Source organism: Mus pahari, chromosome 3 (genome assembly GCF_900095145.1).
Source record: "Mus pahari chromosome 3, PAHARI_EIJ_v1.1, whole genome shotgun sequence".
Taxonomy (NCBI): domain Eukaryota; kingdom Metazoa; phylum Chordata; class Mammalia; order Rodentia; family Muridae; genus Mus; species Mus pahari.
The window spans coordinates 106,809,293-106,817,775 of record NC_034592.1 but is presented as its reverse complement, the minus strand read 5'-3'; positions in this window follow the sequence as shown (position 1 = coordinate 106,817,775).

Sequence of the window (8,483 nt, the reverse complement as noted above, 5' to 3'; positions counted from 1 at the left end):
GGAGGGGAGGGGAGGGGAGGGGAGAGGAGAAGACAAAGAGAAAAGAAAGAGGAGAGAGGAGTGAGAGAATTGAGAGGTAAGAGAACAAAGGAGTGAGAGAGTGAGGTGGGGGCCTAACAGCCCCTTTTAAAATATGCTGTCTTATCTTATTGTTGCTAGGTAACTTGGAAGGAGTTTAGCATGAAGGTCAGAAGCTTGGGCCATTGTCTATGTGACTTCTAGCCATGCTTCTCTTGTGGGGACTGTGGGGGGCGGTAACTTAGGCAGGAACCAGAGTTCCAGGAGCATGAGGCCACATCCACTGTGTCATTTAGGTGAATTAGCATCCTTCAGGGTTCAGACCTCAGCTCAACTGGAGGCCAGCCTGTCTGTGCACAATGCCCCACAAGAGGCTGCTCATTGTGTTCATGTAAAGTCTATCCCCCAAAAGTCAGGGCAGAATGATAGTAGCTAAAACCACTGACTTTCCTATAAAATATTTCAGGGTCCTGCATGTTCTCCAGTCATGGTAAGCTCGCTTCTGCTTCTGGCCTCGGTGGATAGATGCTGTGATAGAAAAAGTACATAAATTAACCGGACCTTTAAGAGACTGTTATATAGACTCTGTAGGGCCTATCCCCATCAGTGAAGCATGCAAATATGTCATCACCTACGTGACACTACCACAAGCTCTTACAAAAACAAATAACGTAAGTGACATATGAAGCCACCATCTAGAGTCTCACCCAACTCAGTATATATGGCACACACAGACAATTGTTAGCCACGGGAGCAGTCATTTCATGGCGCTATTTTGCAGAACAAAATAAAGACAACCAGGTTTAATGTTATATTTTACAACCTTATAATTTTCCTGGAGGTGAGTTAACTGAATGAAAGAATGGGTTAACTCTGTATTAGCTAAAGAATTTAAATATAGAAGGCATAGGTAGGAAGGGGCATTCCCATTAGCCATAAAGTGGTTGAATGAAAATCCTAGTACCAGAGGTGGTATGCTTCCCTGAGTTGTTAACCAATAAGGATTCTGAAGCCTCATAAAATCTAAAGGCTATTGCCACTACTGTTGTTTTAGACTCTAACAACAAGACCCCATTGCTGAAGACACTATGCTTTGGTTCCAGAGGATAGAGAAACAAAGCTCTGACTAAGCTAGAAGAAACACCTTCTTCTCTGGCTTGCTTTCACATGGCTGGATGTGCTACTCAGACTACTGAAAGAGAATTATCATCCACTGTCATACCTAGCTTTATATCTTACATTATACAATACCAACATGCAATCTAAAATGCACATGCTTGTACAATAGTGGCGTGTGGGATGACGGGCTGTGCACAGACAGCCTGGTCCCTGGTCAAGCAAAGGTTTAGAACCCTGGAGACCTGGTGGGTCTGTTCCACCTGCATGGAACGGAAGGAGTTCAGCCACACCTCCTGGACACCTGGCTCCTGTCACATAGCTACAGCCCCCACACACCCCCTGCAGAGAGGTATGGGGTCATCAATTACAAGCAGTAGTAGATACACCAACCCCTCCCACATACAAATAAGGTTTCCCCAAGCTCTCAGTCCAATACAATGAGAAGTACCTGCTGTCAAACCCTGAATCACCCCAAAACTGTATATAAGTCCTATCCAGGGGATACATAGTGTGTGAGAACTACTCCTTTATACAAGCCTTCTGCCCAAATATCTGTAATACTTAGGGAGAGGCCTGCTCTTCCGATATGCCACCTGAAGATCAGCTGTTCTCCTCACTGGCTAGTCAGTCTCTCTGGTGGCCCAGTCCAACCTCTCTCAGTGCAGGGCTGCACGGAGTTACCAAGTGACCTGAAGGCATGGCAGCAATGGAGGTGGAGCCAACCACAGCAGCAGAAGCGACCTCCCCTCCCTTCCATTACTTGCTTCCCTTCCCTGGAACTCTCTCACCTGGCCTGCCCTGAGATTTCCATAGAAAGCCTCTGGTACACAGCCCCACAGTTGCATGGTTATTTTTGTACTTTTCAAAACCAACACTTTCCAAAGGTCTGCTCCACAGGAAGGAATTTAGACCTGATACTATCTACAAGCCAGAACAAAAACCTTTGGATGGAGAAGTCATGGGCCCCAGTGGGGAAGCAACTGCTATTGTTTTGTTCAATAGATATGCCTGTCAAAGTGCCTTCTAAATATATGTTTGTACCCACTGATTACTCTAGCTGTCAGCTGCAACCAGCCATTGAAGAAAACTTTCTTTTTGCATAGATGGTATATCCACAGAGACTCATAAACACAGATGAAACTCATGAAAGCAACTGACTGTTGCTCTGGCAGTATTTCAATGCTCAACCAGAGTTGAAAACTTGACCTGCTTCAAAGCGCAGAGAACCTTGCAGAAGGGGAGGAAGACAGAATGTAAGAGCCAGAAGAATAGATGGAGTACTGTATAGTAACTTCTGAATTTAAATAGCCCCTCCTGAGGAGAGACAGGACGCTTATGAGACTCAGGCAGTAAATATACCCCAAAACTTTGGCAAATTGACACAGTATTCACATGCCTCTCCTTGTAGTTATTCAGGCAGAATTTATGAGGGGACACTCTCAGACCTGCTGAGCTGCCTACAAGTTGTGAAAGCAACACTAGGGTTGTAGGTTTCCTTAGTCATCATCCATCTGTGCTTCGTGGGTTTGTAATCCAATGATTCAGCCGCCATTGAATCATCTGCTCTTGTATGCAACAGCAATAACCTTACTAGTTTGCCAAGTTGGACTTTGGGAGAATCATTACTTTAGTTTATTGTTAATTCACTATTTAGGATGAGTAGATATTTGTTCATGTCTCTCCAGGACAAGTCAATGCGACATATGCCAGTTTGTGTTGGCTATAACCCTCTATGATAGTTAAAAGCAGGTAGGGTTTATGTTCATAAATATTGACACCAATATACAAATAATATCAGTTATTATGTAAGATCTAAAAGTGGGGTGTTTTTCTTAATCCTCTTGGAATGAACCATATGTTACCCAAATACTTTAAGAAACACCATCCATTATCTCTTTGTGAAAAGCAGACCTTATGAAATCTCCAAAGCCACAAATGGTTTTGTTAAGCTAACACAACAGATAAAATATCAAATGAAATGGAAGAGGCAGCTAAAGATGTGGCAAGGGAGGGTACTGGAAGAAGTAGAAGCAGCTTGACTAATTGCTCACATTTGCCTGTTCCAATGCTGAAGATGAAGGGATTGCTGCTTCTCAGGTTTATAGGTACATGAAGGCAGACATGACAAATCATCTGTCACATGGTTAGCTGAAAATCCAGCACAGGGCTGCCTTTCCTAGTATGTCATCAGTGGTCTATATTAAGAATTCCTAATAAAGGCATAGGGTGGTCTCACCATGAATTAAATCAGATGGATGCTTCCAGAAATCAAGGCTGTCAGCATCTATGGCACCAACTGCAAAATGTTGTGTGTCTGACTTCAATCAGTGTCTAAGTTAGGATGATGATGATTGTATAAGATAAGCTATTGTGAAGCTAAATTATAACCTTAGAACAGGAATTTCTTCCTCTCCTATTCGACCCTAAAACCAGAATAGTACTCAAATCTTATTAATGTATCACTAATGCATTTTTATTTATTTACATAAATGTGTGGCAACAAGCATTATCTGATCTCAGAAAAGTTCTTTTTATGTGATCTCCAACAGAAATAAGCAGTGATTAGCTAAGAGATAAGAGAATTTCGTCTCCTTTGTAAAATTCTTATACACACTAGGCTTCCTTAGTACTTTTTGAAGACGTCTCTCCTTCCCATGGTCTATGGGCTCCCACTATTTCAATGCCACTATTTCAATGTCACATAGCCCCTTTCTAAATAGCAACCTCACCAACTTTCCTTGGTGCCTGTCTGCCCTGCAATGACTGGCGTATTGGTGATAGATGGTGCAAAAAGCCTGTCATCAATCTCCTGGACTGATGAAAATTGTTCAGAACCTGACTGCTTTGGCCTGTTTTCTTACGACAGGAAAAGCAGATCTGTGAAAGTGATAGTAACTGAAATGTTTATGAAAACACACTGGAGTTTGCTGATTATTAAATATTTACTGGCTTTTTGTTTTGTTTTGTTTTTTATATTTACAAAATCTCAGATTATGGCCTTGAAAATAATAATAAATAAATAGGATATGTGAATCTCCTAAACATTAAACAAAATCTTTTTTTTTTTTCTGGGTAAGCATTTTGCCTGCAGTAGACACATTTCATGCCTTACCACAAGCTCTTACCACTCTTTCCTAACCACATCTGGATGTGGATTTGAACAGCCCTCCAAACAGCTGGATGATTATGAACTAGCTCCCTGGATATTCAGAATGAAAACAAAGTCAGAGCTCTAGTCTTACAGTCAACATTAAAAAAAATAGAAACTTAAAAGAAAGGGTCTGACTTATAACCTGAAAATTTTGCCAATATAAAATTAATTGATTGAGTCTTTAGAACCAAAGAAAATACCTGTGAAACCTCTCTGTGCATATTCTTTCAGTCAATAAACACTTTTAAAAGTTACAGCTAAATGCCGAGTAACATTGCTTACGTCTGGCTATTACTGTCCCTGGGGCTTTTGGTTGCATCCATCCCAGGACCCTGGGGAATCTTCTCATTTTATCTGATTCTGAAACAGACGCTGAAAAAAGTAAAGGAAGGTGCTACGAATAAACTAAACTGCATCCTTCCTGTAGTAGATCATAACTAAGACCTTACACATTTTGGATGCATGATATAAAGTAACCAAGCTGTAATTGAGCTGGGAGCCTTCTCTTGATAGCTACCTTTTATAGTCCTGAAGATGCTACATGGCTGCTGGAATAATGAGAAAAAAAAACCATTAATGGTCTAGACCATATAACTCTAACTAGCTATGAGAATTAAATGTCAAGCAACATGTGTCCACTGAATAGTGGCACTATTGATATGGGTTTAACCATCTACTCTCTGATTGCACTAGAGACCATATATAAAAGACAGGAGCCATATTCAATACTGTAAGACTGATCAAAAACATTTTTTGATTGGGTCGTTTGGTTTATTGGTGATTAACTTCTAGAGTTTTTACATATTTTGGATATTAACCCTCTATCAGATGTGGGGTTATTGAAGATTTTTTTCCCAATCAATAAGTTGTTGATTTGTCTTATTGGCAATGTTCTTTGCTATACAGAAACTTTCCAGTTTTATGAAGTCCCATTTATCAAGTCTTACTCTTAGAGCATGAATCACTGGAGTTCTCTTTAGGAAATTTCCCCCTGTGCCAGTGAGTTCAAGGATCATTCCTACTTTCCCTTCTATTAGATTCAATGTATCTGGTTTTATGTCTAGGTATTTGATCTACTCAGACTTGAGCTTTGTACAGGGTGACAAATATGGGTCTATTTTCATTTTACTCCATACAGACAGCCAGATAGACAAGCACCATTTATTGAAGATGCTTTCTTTTTTCCATTGAATATTCTTGGCATCTTTGTCAAAGATCAAGTGACAGTAAGTGTGTGGTTTTCATTTCTAGGTCTTCAATTCTATTCCGTTGATCAACATGTCTATCTCTGTACCAATACCGTGCAGTTTTTAATCACTATTGCTCTGTAGTAAAGTTTGAGGTCAGGTATGGTGATTCCCCCAGCTGCTCTTTTATTGCTAAGAATTGTTTCGCTATTCTGGTTTTTTGTTTTTTTTTTTTTTGCCTTTCCATATGAATTTGAGAATTGCTCTTTCCATGTCCTTTAAGAACTGCTTTGGGATTTTGATGGGGATTGCATTGAATCTATAGATTCCCTCTGGTAGGATGGCCATTTTTACTATGTTAATTCTGCCAATCCATGAGCATGGGAGATCTCTCCATATTCTGAGATCCTCGATTTCTTTCTTGAGAGACTTGAAATTATTGTCATACAGACAATAATACTTTCACTTGTTTGGTTAGAGTTACCCCAAAATATGTAATACTATTTGTGGCTATTGTGAAGGGAATTGTTTCCCTAATTTCTTTCTCATTCTGTTTATCCTTTGTATTAAGGAAGGCTACTGATTTATTTGAGTTAATTTTATATATGGCCATTTTGCTGAAGGTGTTTATCAGGTGGAAAAGGAGGAAAAGTTCTCTGGTAGTATTTTTGGGGTCTCTATTCTATACTATCATATCATCTGCAAATAGTGAATACCTTTATTTCTTCTTTACCAGTTTGTATCCCCTTGATCTCTTTTTGTTGTCTTATTGTTCTAGCTAACACTTTGAGTACTATATTGAATAGATAAGGGGAGAGTGGGCATCCTTGTCTTGCCCCCAATTTCAATGGGATTGCTTCAAGTATGTCTCCATTTAATTTGATATTGGCTGTTGGTTTGCAGAAAATTGCTTTTATTATGTTTAGGCATGGGCCTTGAATTTCTAATCTCTCCAATATTTTTAACACAAAGGGGTGTTGTATTTTGTCAAATGCTTTTTTAGCATCTGAGGAGATGATTATTTTTTTCCTTCGAGTTTGTTTACATAGTGGATTATGTTAGTGGATTTTCATATGTTAAACCAACCTTGCATACCTGGAATGAAGCCTACTTGATCATGGTGGATGATGGTTTTGATGTATTCTTGGATTCAGTTTGCAAGAATCTTATTGAGTATTTTTTCATTGATATTCATAAGCAAGATTGGTCTGAAATTCTCTTTTTTTGGTTGGGTCCTTGTGTAGTTTACGTATCAGATATAATGAGTTAGGTAGTAGTCCTGCTGTTTCTATTTAATGAATAGTTTGAGGAAAATTGGTATCAGGTCTTCTTTGAAGGTCTGGTAGAATTCTGCACTAAATCCATCTGGCCCTGAGCTTTTTTGGTTGAGAGGATTTTAATGACTTCTTTTATTTCCTTGTGTGATCTGAGCCTGTTTAGATAGTTTTCCTGCTCTTGATTTAATTTTGATATGTAGCATCTGTCTAGAAAATCATCCATTTCATATAGATTTTCCCATTGTTGTTGAGAATAGGCTTTTAGAATAGGATTTGATGATTTTTTGAATTTCCCCCATTTCTGTTGTTATTTATCCCTTTTCATTTCTGATTTTATTAATTTGGATACTGCCTCTTGGCCCTTTAGTTAGTTTGGCTAGGGGTTTATCAATCTTGTTGATTCTTTCAAAAAAACAGATTTTGGTTTTGTTAATTGTTTGTATTGTTTTCTTTGTTTCTATTTGGTTGATTTCTGCCCTGAGTTTGACTATTTCATGCCTTCTACTCCTCTTGGGTGAGTTTGCTTCTTTGTGTTCTAGAGCTCTCAGGTGTGCTGTTAAGTTGTTAGTGTAAGATCTTTCCAGTTTTTTTGTTTTTTGTTTTTTGTTTTTGTTTTTGTTTTAACCAGGGCCCTTAGTGCTATGAACTTTCCTCTTAGAACTGCTTTCATTGTGTCCCATAAGTTTGGATATGATATGTCAACAATTTAATTAAATTCCAGGAAGATTTTAATTTCTTTCTTTCTTTCTTCCCTGACCAAGTTATCATTGAATAAAGAGTTGTTCAGTTTCCACATGTATGTGGGCTTTTTGTAGTTTTTGTGATTATGGAAGAACAGCCTTAGGCCATGGTGATCTGATAGGATGCATGGTATTATTTCAATCTTCTTGTATCTGTTAAGGATTGTTTTGTAACCAATTATATGATTGATTTTGGAGAAGGTACCATGAGGTACTGAGAAGAAGGTGTATTCTTTTTTTAGGGTGAAATCTTCTGTAGGTTTCTGTTAAATCTATATGGTTCGTAACCTCTCTTAGTTTTACTATGTCTCCGTTCAGTTTCTGTTTCAATGACCTGTCCATTGGTAAGAGTGGGGTGTTGAAATTTCCCACTATTATTGTGTGGGTTTCAATGTGTATTTTGAGTTTTTGTAAAGTTTCTTTTATGAATTTGGGGCATAGATGTTCAGAATTAAGATTTTCTCTTGGTGAATTTTCCCTTAGATGAATATAAAGTATCCTTCTTCATCACGCTTCATAACTCTCAGAAAATTGGAAATAGATCTACCTGAAGATCCAGCTATACCACTCTTAGAAATATACCCAAAAGATGCCCCACCATGCCACAGGAGCACTTGTTCCACTATGTTCATAGTGGCCTTATTTGTGATAGCCAGAAACTGGGAATAACATAGATGTCCCATGACAAAAGAATGGATACAGTATATGTGGTTCATTTACACAATGTAATACTACTCAACTATTAAGAATGAGGATATCCTGAGTTTCACAGGTAAATGGATGGAACTAGAAAATAAGATCCTGAATGAGGTAACTCCATCCCAAAACAACATGCATGGTATGTTCTCACTAATAAGTGGATATTAGTAAAACAAACAAACAAACAAACAAAAAAAAACAAAACAGAGTACCCAAGATACAGTCCACAAAACTGGACATAGTACTACCAGAAGATCCAGCAATACCTCTTCTAGGTATATACCCAGAAGAT